Genomic DNA, 14,238 nt, shown 5'->3' on the forward strand with positions numbered 1-14,238 from the left:
GTCTGTGTGGCAGAAGGCCCGGTCGCCCATGGTGCGGAGACACATATTGTCTGTGTGGCAGAAGGCCCGTTCGCCCATGGTGCAGAGACACATATTGTCTGTGTGGCAGAAAGCCCGTTCGCCCATGGTGCAGAGACACATATTGTCTGTGTGGCAGAAGGCCCGGTCGCCCATGGTGCAGAGTAAAAATATTATACATAATTATCACAGAACGTCATGGATTCTAGAAGGTTCTGTGTTAACCTTTTGCAGTCAAAAAGACAGTTTATACCATAGACATGTTAATTAACTATTGAAAAACAATCTTAGTTTTAGTTTTTATTTTACCTCCACGCTGCTCTTGTGCTGTGTTGTTCCGTGCAGCATCCTGCTCTGTGCCGGGGTCAGGTTTGGGACCAGGTTTGGGACCAGGTTTGGGACCAGGTTTGGGGGCAGGGTTGGGGGCAGGTTTAGGACCAAGTTTGGGGCCAGGTTTGGGGGCAGGGTTGCGGTCAGGGTAGTCTGCAGTCACGTAGATGTCTACTATCCTGTCTTCCCAGTCTCCACTGTCTTCTGTCTCTCCTTCTCTGTCTCTCGTTCCATATCTGACCTTCTTGGTCAGATCTGGCGTGGCATACACGTCCTCACTCATTCTAGCTGCTGTTCAAAGTGCACTCGTCGTACGGCCGTCTGACAGGTTGGAAAGATAAAGTCACTAAAAGGGGAAGATGAAAACCAACGCTTTGGTAGAATAGTGAAGTAATTTATTTCCCCACCCGGTCTTGCAAACTTCCCTTTCTGTAAATGCAAAGGTGATCATTTGTTTATGAAACATGACATGACACAACCCATTAAGACCTGAGGCCGATTCTACAAAATGTCTTCTAAATCCTCTAGCAGTTTTCTGAAAATCACACCTGTGTGAACTGAGCGGTGCAACTATACATTCATTGTTATAGTTACTGTACTGTGCTCTGTACTGTGCTTTGATTAATTTTGGAAAATATCTTCGAGAAATGATAGAGTTACCGTGTGGGGGTCCCCGGGGGGTCCCCGGAACATCCAGACCCCCTGGAACGCACCTAGGGTGCCCATGTTCCGGCGAGCCTTCCCACGTCCAAAACGGTCGAGAAATGACAGTCACCGTGTTGCAGCTTTCCGTGCTCAGACACAGGGACAGGGACAGGGACAGACACAGGGACACACCTAGCTGCGTAATGGAGTGGAGGTACTGCTCAAAATCGTATGTTTCTGTGTCAGTGGTTCTCATACCTGTTCACGTCAAGCTCGTCCAAAATTATATCATTGGCCGCCGACCCCCATTTCAAAATGAATTTGTTACAGGGACCCCCATCTCAAAATGAGTTTGTTACGGGACCCCCATCTCAATATTATTTGTTACAGAGACTCCCATCTCAATATTATTTGTTACAGAGACTCCCATCTCAAAATGAATTTGTTGCAGGGACCCCCATCTCAAAATGAGTTTGTTCCAGGGACTCTCATCTCAATATTATTTGTTACAGAGACTCCCATCTCAAAATTAATTTGTTACAGGGACCCCCATCTCAAAATGAGTTTGTTCCAGGGACCCTGTACAGGGTACTGTACTGTACTGTACTGTACTGTACTGTACTGTACTGTACTGTACTGTACTGTACTGTACTGTACTGTACTGTACTGTACTGTACTGTACTGTACTGTACTGTACTGTACTGACACACCCGAAATCACCATATATACAGTTAATATGTGCGTGTGTGTGTTTGTGAAAAACAACCATGCTGTTTTCGTGCTCGGACGCACCCACCCAGCCACCCACACACACACATAGCTCCGTAAGGGAGTGGTTGCACCACTCAAAAATGTTTTAAAAATATATATGCATTCAAATATTTTCACAAATATTCACGATCTTTCAAATATATCAGATCTACAAAATCATGAACTATGAGTTTGTATTTCTGCTATGAACCCTGTTCCAAGGAACAGCAATGTCTGTGTTAACCTATGTATGTGACTATGAGTAGCAGTAGGGGCAAAAGTGGCGCTGTTGTGCCAGAAACAGAGAGAGAGAGATAGTGCTGCACTGTTGCCTGCAAAAACGTATATACGTACATATAGCCCCAATATATTATAGCCATATAGGCCCAAATACAAAATGGATGACTGCCTGTTTGAGTACGGCAATGGCATAATGACGGGTGGCACAGACAGACAGACAGACAGACAGACAGACAGACAGACAGACAGACAGACAAAGCCAATCAGTTCACACAGGTGTGATTTTTTTTTTTTCATTTTTTAAAATTCATATCAGTTATGTACCAAGAGGTGCATGCTGCATAGTCGAAGAAGCCTTGTACGAGGACACACACACACACACCTGATGCTGGAGGGGAATGCCAGAAGCCTTGTACGAGGACACACACACATCCCTGATGCTGGAGGGGAATGCCAGAAGCCTTGTACGAGGACACACACACACATCCCTGATGCTGGAGGGGAATGCCAGAAGCCTTGTACGAGGACACACACACACCCCTGATGCTGGAGGGGAATGCCAGAAGCCTTGTACGAGGACACACACACATCCCTGATGCTGGAGGGGAATGCCAGAAGCCTTGTACGAGGACACACACACACCCCTGATGCTGGAGGGGAATGCCAGAAGCCTTGTACGAGGGCACACACACACCCCTGATGCTGGAGGGGAATGCCAGAAGCCTTGTACGAGGACACACACACATCCCTGATGCTGGAGGGGAATGCCAGAAGCCTTGTACGAGGACACACACACACCCCTGATGCTGGAGGGGAATGCCAGAAGCCTTGTACGAGGACACACACACATCCCTGATGCTGGAGGGGAATGCCAGAAGCCTTGTACGAGGACACACACACACCCCTGATGCTGGAGGGGAATGCCAGAAGCCTTGTACGAGGGCACACACACACCCCTGATGCTGGAGGGGAATGCCAGAAGCCTTGTACGAGGACACACACACACCCCTGATGCTGGAGGGGAATGCCAGAAGCCTTGTACGAGGACACACACACATCCCTGATGCTGGAGGGGAATGCCAGAAGCCTTGTACGAGGACACACACACACCCCTGATGCTGGAGGGGAATGCCAGAAGCCTTGTACGAGGACACACACACACCCCTGATGCTGGAGGGGAATGCCAGAAGCCTTGTACGAGGACACACACACATCCCTGATGCTGGAGGGGAATGCCAGAAGCCTTGTACGAGGACACACACACACCCCTGATGCTGGAGGGGAATGCCAGAAGCCTTGTACGAGGGCACACACACACCCCTGATGCTGGAGGGGAATGCCAGAAGCCTTGTACGAGGGCACACACACACCCCTGATGCTGGAGGGGAATGCCAGAAGCCTTGTACGAGGGCACACACACACACATCCCTGATGCTGGAGGGGAATGCCAGAAGCCTTGTACGAGGACACACACACACCCCTGATGCTGGAGGGGAATGCCAGAAACTGGTGATACATTAACACACAGAACACTACAACAGTGGTTCCCAAACCTTTTTGTGTCAAGGAAGGACCCCCAAATCAACATTAATTTATTAGGCCACGGACCCCCCCCCCCCCCCCATTTGAAAACATATGCCCTGCAGTGACCCCGATAAGGGAGGATTTTTATGGCTCTAGCAGTGATTCCGAAACATGTTAATTTCATGGACCCCCAGTTTCACACACATTATGCCACGGATCCCCGATTTAATGTCATTTCTATCTCTGGTACCCCAATTTATATTGTAAAACCACTGTTAATTTAACTCTTGGTACAAATGGAACCAAATGGACAGGGTCCACACTTGATGGACACAGGTTTATTGGGAGTTTTAATGCATTATTACTATTGTGAAGGAAGGTATTTTGGTATTTCAGTTGTATGTAATTTCTTTAGTTAGTATGAGCTAGTGCTCACAGACTACAGTCTGTTTAATTGTTGTTCTCTGTGTTCCTTTGTGTTAAAGAGTCAGTGGTCTCTCATGTCTCATTTTGGTTTGCTCAGTCTTGGTGTCAATTAAGTTCAGTCCTGTTTGTCCACATCTGTTTCGGGCCGAGAATTCATTCTGCCATGTTTTCATTGGGGAAAAACAACATTTTAAGTAAACTACACAAGAGTCCTGGTGTCTCTTTGTTGACCAACTCTGGTCCCTGATGTGCTCTTATAATCTCACACAGCTGACCATTAACATGATGCTTTACCCTCCATTGACTCCCCACTCATCCATTTGCGTTTGCCATCTGCTTGTATTAAACAACGTTAAACTCACCAACGCAACATATTGTAGCTATAGGCCAAGCTTGAATTATCCTCTTCCAATCTGCCGAGCTTTTGTTTAATACAAATCCACCGTAGACATGTTATAATGAGCTACTTATTTCTGTCAAGAAATTATCTGCAGGTGATTCTTTTTCTAAGTGTTGGAGTTTGGAACTCGTCGTAACTCAATGAACGGCCGTGCGTACCACCTGTTTCGAAGTTGCACATAATGCAGGAGGCAGCTAGGGCAGCAGCACGACCGGTTCATAAAATCGAGTGCTTCCAAACTAGTAGCTCATAACATGTCTATGATGGATTGTTATGAAACAAAAACTCGCCAGATTGATAGAGGATAATTCAAGCTTGGCCTAGAGCTGCAATGTTGGTGAGTTTAACGTCGTTTAATACAAGCAGATCGCAAACGCAAATTGGATGAGTTGGGAGTCAATGGAGGGTATTGCAAGTTTGCAACTCTAGATTCATCCCATTATAAAAAAAATCTAGAGTTGCAAATTGCGGCTAGGCGTAGGGGTCTATTCTAAAGGACCCCTTGGAAACGAGATGATGCATATATGCATCTCTAGGGTCTTATCCTTCTAATAAAGTTACTATAGTACAATTGCATGAATAAGGTGTATTTTATAGATATTCCTAATGAATGTGCTCAGCTGATTGATTGATTGATGAATTTATTAACCCATTCTGGGCGGGAACTCCTTTTGGTGTTAGCATTATGTTATGCTTTAGCTATTGAAAAATAGCAGATCTACAAGCTCATAGCGCACCACCGAGTGGCGCGCTACGAGCTTGTAGGTCTGCTATTTTTGAAAAATCGAAGAACGACTGACATAGAAACATAGCTTTTTCAGAAAACTGTCAGGATGTAGAAGAACATTTTTAGAATCTGATCTCAGGTCAAAATTTAACAGATTGGAGAATTACAGTACATTTCAAGCACAACTCAAAACAAAACTGTTAACTGTGGACGACACCATAAAGCATTACAATTGTTTACAATATGGCCCACCATGTTCAATTCATCATGACATTAGAGACGTACAAATATACTCTATATAGCAAAATAATACAGGAAATCATCAGAGGAGGTAAAAAAAGGAAAGCAACAAACATACATACAGTGAGGGGCAAAAGGGGTGGGTGTGGGGGGGGGGGGGGGGATTCAGGTTTTTACGGAGGCCAGTTTCGTATTGCGGCCTTCTGTAGGTGCCCTTTGAGAGCGGTTTTGAAGGAGTCATGGGATTTGCATGTCTTAATGACTGTTGTTAGGGCGTTCCACATTTTGGTGGCATAGGAGCGAAAATAATTTAGTCCCTTGTTTGCGCCAAATCTAGGTTGCACATGGTTCGTTGCGCTCCCTCTGGTGTTATGGGTGTGGACTTTGTTGACATTAAGGAAGTATTTAGACGGGTACATGGGTATCTTGGTGCTGTATCAAATCTTGTGGACCATTGCAAGATGCTGTACTCTGTCGTCAACCCTAAGCCATTCCAGTCTGTCAAAATGGGCAGGGGTGAGGTGGGTTTGAGGAGTGAGGCAAATAGTAACCTGAAGTTTGTTTTGGGAAGTCTGGAGCCTTGTCTTAAGGGCCTTTGAAGGGCCTTGTCTTAAGGGCCTTTGAAGGGCCTTGTCTTAAGGGCCTTTGAGGTGCTGTGGTACCAAGAGGAAGTCTGGAGCCTTGTCTTAAGGGCCTTGTCTTAAGGGCCTTTGAGGTGCTGTGGTACCAGAAGTCTGGAGCCTTGTCTTAAGGGCCTTTGAGGTGCTGTGGTACCAGAAGTCTGGAGCCTTGTCTTAAGGGCCTTTGAGGTGCTGTGGTACCAAGAGGTGCTTGCAGAGTCATAGAAACGTTGTACTAGGGATCCTGTTAGGTGTTTTTGTCGACCAGTGAGGAGATCCTGTATAGGAATCTTGTTCTTTGGTTGACCTTTTTGATTATGTTGGTGGCCATTTTATCACCGGAAAGATTTTCCTCCATGGAACCTAGGTAGGTTTGTGTTTGATAATATTGTCACCCACTCTAATCAAGAAGTCATCAGCCTTGCTGAGATTACTATTTGAACCAAAGAGAATGGATTCAGTTTTTATCAGCGAGCCAGGTGCAGATTCTACCGAGTTCAGAGCTGAGGGCCTTTTCAACCTGCAGCTTGTTCCTGTCCGAGATCAGCAGTGCTGAGTCAACTGCAAACAGGAACAAGTTGCGGTCACAAGATGATGTCATGTCGTTAACATATATTAGGAACAGTAACAGCAGTATGCTTCCATGTGGAAACACAGCTTACTGGGAGGGGGGGGCAGTGTTCTGTTCACATCCACCATCTGTTCTCTCCCCTCCTGGTAGGATTGCATCCAGCTCACTGATGTGCTATCAAAACCAATTGCTTTTAGCTTGTTTACCAGTATGGAGTGGTTCACAGTGTCAAAAGCCTTTTGGAGGTCCAGCATGACCATGCCACAGTATTTGCCAGCATCCACCTCTTGTTTGATGTGGTCGCTCAAATAGAGTAGGCAATGCTAGGCATGTGTCAGTGGAGTGGGATGTTCTGAAGCCAGATTGGAATTCGTACATTCATTTTTTTGTGGCAAGATACTTTTCAACCTGTTCATGGACTATTTTTTCCATCACTTTCGAGATGGAGCTTAGAATAGAAACGGAGCTCTTACCACTGTTTTATTACAATAGTTTAACTTCTGCAAACTCTTGTATGAATGGTAAATGGAGCATTTATATAGCGCCTTTATCCAAGGCACTTTACATAGATGTGCATTACATTCACCCATGCCGGAGCCTGAGGAAACCATGCAAGGCACCAACCTGCACATCAGGAGCAATTAGGGGTTAAGAGTCTTGCTCAAGGACACTTCAACACTATCTCTGGGGGAGCCCGGGTTTGAACTGGGAACCTTGCGGTTACTATCCGGTCACTCTACCCCTGATCCACTGCCGCCCCTTGTATGTTTTATTGTCTCCACCAGGCCGAAGGCATGGGGAGAGAGTATGTTTTGCACTCCGTCCGTCCGTCCGTCCGTGTGTCCGTGTGTGTGTCCGTCCTTCCGTCTAATCTCCGGCACCGTTAACCCGGTCGATGCCAAATTTTGCACACACACTCCCTGGATGCCAACGATGAACCTCTGCCCCAAAATGTCCAGAACGGCCTGTTATAGCACCACCAGGAGGCCGCTTTGTGCAAAACAAGTTTTTGGACAGTACACCTACAGATTTTGTCCAAACATCACGCAAATTGGTACACTCCAAGAGCCATTCAACGTCTCTCTAGAGCCATTCAACGAAACGGGTCTTTCAGACTCCATCCTGATTGGCTAAGATTGGCTTCCAAAGTTTGTAGGAGTGCTCAGTTTCAAACAAAATGCTGCAAATAATGAACACATTGTGTGATTTCCGTGAAATTGTGGACGCACATTCCCACTAGGCCGAGGAAGAAATGCCACATGAACATTTTCAACTCAGCCTCATGGTGGATGGATGGATGGATGGATGGATTTTATTTTGTCATTGAACACTGTTTACACACATGTAACAACGAAATTGATCTGTTGACATCACTCCAAAGCAGTACAAAAGTAATCATAGTGTGTTAGTAGTAGCACCCAGTAGGTACCAATAATAAAAAGCAGTAAGAAAAATAAATACCAGTGAATGTATAGTCAGTGAAGAGTTCATGTTTTTGGACCGGGAGGGGGGGGGGGGGGGGGGGGGGGGGGAGACGACGACTCTATCTCTTGGTCAGAGAGTTAAAGAGGACAATGACTGAGGGGAAGAAGCTGTTTCTGGATCGGGTGGTTGAAGTCTTGAGGCATCTGTAGCCTTTTCTCCTCTGTGAATGGGAGGGGTGGAACAGTCTGTTGTTGGGGTGGGAGGCATCCTTGATGATGCTGAGGGCTTTAGACTGGCAGCGTTGTTTGTGGATGGACTCAATTGATGGTAATGAGGAACCTATAATGCGCTGAGCAGTTTTCACCACCTTCTGTAGTGATTTCCGCTCTGCCACAGTACAGTTTCCGTACCAAGCGGTGATACAGTAGGTCAATGTACTTTCAATGGTACCCCGGTAAAAGTTTTCCAGAGTCTGGTGTGATAGCTTGACTTTCCTTAGTCTCCGCAAGAAAAAGAGATGCTGGTGGGCCTTCTTTATGAGGGATGATGTGTTTAGGGTCTAGGAGAGAGGTGGCACTATAACTGGCCGAAAAGTGTTTTTACCTCTAACTGCACGGATCTGTGGATAACTTTGTATGCCAACTCCCTAGAGGCCAAGGAAAAACCTTTGCCTGGAATTTTTCACATCTGCTCTTTATAGCGCCACCAGGAGGCCGACCTATGTAAAACACATTTTCTAATATTACTCCTTCAGATTTTATCCAAATTTCACGCAAATCGGTACACATGCTCTTCATAGTCATGTGATCAAGATGGGTTTGTTTGATTTCTCATAATCCACCCTCATTGGCTACGATTGGCTTCTAAACTTTTCAGGAGTAGCCCGCTTTGTACCCGTTTTGTACAAATCGCCACAACTACTCAACGCAGCGTCCGATTGTGGTGAAACTGTGCATGCATATTCCCACTATAGGCTTTGGAAGAAATGCCACTTGACAGTTTTCAAATCAGCCTCATGGTGGCGCTACAACAGGCCAAGCCGTGTCACACATACACACACGTTTATATTGCTCCTAAACATTTTGCCAAACATCACACACGCACTCCTATCCTCCTGGTGGAGACCTGTGCCCAGAAGGGCACTTTTTCTAGTTTGTATTTGTTTCTCTTTAAAACAAACAATTTCACTTATCTCAAACGAATGATATTGTTGGAGAGAGTCTGACATTTACATTTTTCATTGCCTATAATATTGCTTCTGTAATTCTTGTGCACATGAGTAATATAAATCTTAAATTGAGTAATGATGATCTCTCATCCCCCCCTTCTAATTACAGGCGTTGCAACTTCACCCCAAACTGCAACTCGAGGGTGTGCAGTTGGCATTTCCCGAAGGGCAAAGCTGCTGGGCCGTCACGATTTGCATGGAATGAGGTATTGGGGGAATGAGGGGAAGACTTTCCCAGGCCACCTCAGCCATACAAATCAAATCAAATCTGCCTTTATTTATATAGCACATTATAACACAACCAAGGTTGACCAAAGTGCTTCACAACAAAGAAATTAAAGCAGAATACAAATACATCAAGCAGAGCATAGAAAAAACATATAGCATATAAAATCAAATAACATTGAAAGCCAAGGAAAAAATGTGCGTTTTGAGTAGGGACTTAAAAATGGCAATGGTTTGAGCAGCTCTATAAATATGTGATATTTGTTCAAAGGTTTCATGACATCAATTTTCATTTTACTTTTATTTTTCGTTTTTCTTTTAGGTTTTATGACCTCAATTACACCCAAACAACCTTTTTTGCACATTCAGTGGATTTTGTGGTCTGGGATTTTCTCTGTGTCTGTGGAAGCCTTGTCAGCTGCATTGAAAACGGTGAAAACAGTGAAAACGGTGACATCTGCTGGCAAAATCCCATTGTCATATAATGGGATTTGCTGGTTCTTACATCACACTCCACAGGAAAATCAGAGCACTTGTTTGAGCCAGAAAACCCCAGAAAATCTACTGAATGTTACAAATTCCGGGTTTTTTTTTTTGGTGCAATTGAGCTCAGAAAACCATTTCAAGATGCCCCCCCCCCCATCTTCTGTCCACATTGCAGCATGCTGTGAGCCAGCTGGCTGTAAAAGACACCGGTCTCCGACGGCGGCGGCGGCGAGTACGTCACGGCCTAAACAACGATACCGATGTCCCTAAACCTTCCACGACACCTGCAACAGTCTCTGCGTTAAAAGCCAGCTCTTCGCTGGCGCTTGAAGACATCAGTTCAAGTGGTCTTTTCACTTGATTCAGTACAGGTCAGTTTAGATGGTAACAGGTACAGTCGCCCCTTTTCCACCTCGCCCCACTACTCTACCTAGCTGTAAATAACAGGTACGGTCGCCCCTTTTCCACCTCGCCCCACTACTCTACCTAGCTGTAAATGATTCAGTACAGGTCAGTTTAGATGGTAACAGGTACAGTCGCCCCTTTTACACCTCACCCCACTACTCTACCTAGCTGTAAATAACAGGTACAGTCGCCCCTTTTCCACCTCGCCCCACTACTCTACCTAGCTGTAAATAACAGGTACAGTCGCCCCTTTTCCACCTCGCCTCACTACTCTACCTAGCTGTAAATAACAGGTACAGTCGCCCCTTTTCCACCTCGCCCCACTACTCTACCTAGCTGTAAATAACAGGTACAGTCGCCCCTTTTCCACCTCGCCCCACTACTCTACCTAGCTGTAAATAACAGGTACAGTCGCCCCTTTTCCACCTCGCCCCACTACTCTACCTAGCTGTAAATAACAGGTACAGTCGCCCCTTTTCCACCTCGCCCCACTACTCTACCTAGCTGTAAATAACAGGTACAGTCGCCCCTTTTCCACCTCGCCCCACTACTCTACCTAGCTGTAAATAACAGGTACAGTCGCCCCTTTTCCACCTCGCCCCACTACTCTACCTAGCTGTAAATAACAGGTACAGTCGCCCCTTTTCCACCTCGCCCCACTACTCTACCTAGCTGTAAATAACAGGTACAGTCGCCCCTTTTCCACCTTGCCCCACTACTCTACCTAGCTGTAAATAACAGGTACAGTCACCCCTTTTCCACCTCGCCCCACTACTCTACCTAGCTGTAAATTACAAACATAATTCATGTTGGTGATTATATAAAAGGTATTATCATATTAATGTATCATTGTTAAGTTCACTCTGTATATCCACGGACATAATAATAGCATGATGATGCCATTACAAAACATGGGCTACATGGAAGAAATGTGTTTAATAAAACGAAATTAACTGCTAGAAGGCCCTAAATTAACTTAATTAAGCAGCCACCGTCTCTGTGTCATGTTATTCTATATTCTATAGAGTATAGAGATTACTATTCTCTATAGATTAATATACGACTACTATACAATCAAATCAATCTGTATACAAGATCATTTCAGATTTCAGAGAGGGAGGGAAATAAACTGTTAACTACATTACAAAATGTCACGGGGACGAGTTGGTAAAGGGGCGAGTCGTTTGGTATTCGTTTAGATGCAGTAGTAGTGCATTATTTTATTTTAATAAAGGTTATCCAATGAAAATGTTTCAATCACACCTTTACATTACTAATTATCTCTCTCTCTCTCCCTCTCGTCCACATTGCAGCGTGCTGTTCAACGTTTAAGTGCAGGAGACACACAGGCTGAAGTCCCTCGCCCCGGTTTGATGTCGACAGCCTCCATGGTTCAAGCACCAGCCACTACTTCTGTAACCTGACTCCGCCAGATGGGGCAGCAGAGAGTACACTGGGTTCCCCCTAACAGTGTACTCTCTGCTGCCCCATCTGGCGGAGTCAGGTTACTACTTCTGTCCCTGTTGCCATTTCATTGGAGACAGATGAGGTTAGAGTAAACATTGAAATGTAAATAATACTTTAATTGCTTCACCTCCTTTTCCCCTCTTCACCTCCTTTTCCCCTCTTCACCTCCTTTTCTCCTTTTCCTCCTTTCCCCCTGTACACACCAAATGTCTTCACTGAAATCTTATCTACAATATGTATAACTCATTGTGTTGTGACTTGTGAGCTCTTTTCGCAGAGAGTTCTAGGCTCTAATCTAGAGTTTTCCCAGCTCTGAAGTCCAAAACAAGACGACATTCATAGCCTTCCACCCCTTAGGCCAGTTTAACCCATTCAGGAAGGGAACCCCTTTTTGTGTTTTAAGCATTGTGTTATACTACAGCTATTGAAAAATAGCAGATCTACAAGCTCATAGTGCGGCACTCGGTGCTGCACCATGAGCTTGTAGATCTGCTATTTTTGATAAATCGGGAAAATATGGCGCAAATCTTTGAATACATTATATTAGTATTCTATCAGAGCGAACGTATTTAACTCAAATCTTTGCCTCTGGGGCATCCCTGGAACAGCATATTTTCGGATGGGCGGTCCGTGGCCAAATTCAGATAATTCTGGGGGTCCTTGACATGAAAAAGGTTGAGAACCACTGACATAGAAACATGGGTTTTTCAGAAAACCTTTGTTTTCTGAAATCTTTTTTTTATTTTTTTTAGAATGGGCCTCGGGTCTAAATGGGTTAACCTCTACTGTACACGTAGGAGAGACCACAGACCTCTACTGTACACGTAGGAGAGACCACAGACCTCTACTGTACACGTAGGAGAGACCACAGACCTCTACTGTACACGTAGGAGAGACCACAGACCTCTACTGTACACGTAGGAGAGACCACAGAGAGTAGGAGAGACCACAGAGACAGCGTTACCTCTACTGTACACGTAGGAGAGACCACAGACCTCTACTGTACACGTAGGAGAGACCACAGAGAGTAGGAGAGACCACAGAGACAGCGTTACCTCTACTGTACACGTAGGAGAGACCACAGAGAGTGCAGTGCGTTGACAGCGCAGTGTGAACGCAGTGTGAACCTCTACTGTACACGTAGGAGAGACCACAGACCTCTACTGTACACGTAGGAGAGACCACAGACCTCTACTGTACACGTAGGAGAGACCACAGACCTCTACTGTACACGTAGGAGAGACCACAGAGAGTAGGAGAGACCACAGAGACAGCGTTACCTCTACTGTACACATAGGAGAGACCACAGACCTCTACTGTACACGTAGGAGAGACCACAGACCTCTACTGTACACGTAGGAGAGACCACAGAGAGTGCAGTGCGTTGACAGCACAGTGTGAACGCAAACGCCGCAAATAAAATATGCAAAAATGACGCAACTCCAACTCAATCGCATCGAGTCTACTGAAGTAGAGATGTGAATGCGACCTTAAGAAGAATAGACAACATATTAAGGAACAAACAATTAGAAGTTACAAATTATACTAAACCGGTCATTGGTTAGACATGGGTTAAGGTTAGGTTTAGGTGTGCTGCCCCGTGGGAGGTTAGGTTTAGGGTGAGGGTTTGAGATAGGTTGTAGCTTGTAGGACTAATGACTGGTCTAACCAATGACTAGTCTGAACCAAAAACTGTCTAAACTAAGTACTGCACCCTACTAAACCTAGTGTATCTCTGTCTTTCAGAATTCATTCATTCAATTCAGCATTCTGAATTCAGGATTCAGAATGCTGCTGCTAGAGTGCTGACGAAAACTAGGAAATATGATCATATTACACCAGTCCTAAAATCCTTACATTGGCTACCAGTGTCCCAGAGAATTGATTTAAAAATTGTGTTACTTGTCTATAAATGTGTTTGTGGCTCTGGGCCCAGCTACATCTCAGACATGCTGAAGCCATATGAACCATCTAGAACACTTAGGTCATCTGGGGCTGGCCTGCTAATTGTTCATCCCATAGTTGGAACAAAACATGGGAAAGCAGCATTTCACTATTGTATTATAATATTAGTATGCACATACATTAGGAAATCCCCAACCATCGCTGTTTTTAATTTAAATACATATTTTTTTAACATTGCCTATATCCTAATGATGTTTAATAACAGCTAGGTCTTGCCTGGGCTTTTAATCAAAGGTGGGAGTATTTGTTCTAATTTATATGCCAATTATGTAATGTTATCTTACAGTATTTAATTGTGTCTATTGTAATCTTTGTTTATTTTCGAAGTGCACTGTTGCACTCTGTATTTGTTTTTATTTCTGTAAAGCACTTTGAATTGCCTTGTGTATGAAAGGTGCTATATATATTGCCTTGCCTTGCCTTGTCTGTGCGTGTGCGTGTGTGCGCGTGCGTGCGTGCGTGCGTGCGTGCGCAGCAGATGTCCAACAGTGATGGCTGTGTGTCCAGTAGTCAGAGCGTGTCCCCTCAGTGCCACATGCACATGAG

This window comes from Electrona antarctica, assembly GCF_951216825.1.
Source record: "Electrona antarctica genome assembly, chromosome: 16".
NCBI classification, from domain to species: domain Eukaryota; kingdom Metazoa; phylum Chordata; class Actinopteri; order Myctophiformes; family Myctophidae; genus Electrona; species Electrona antarctica.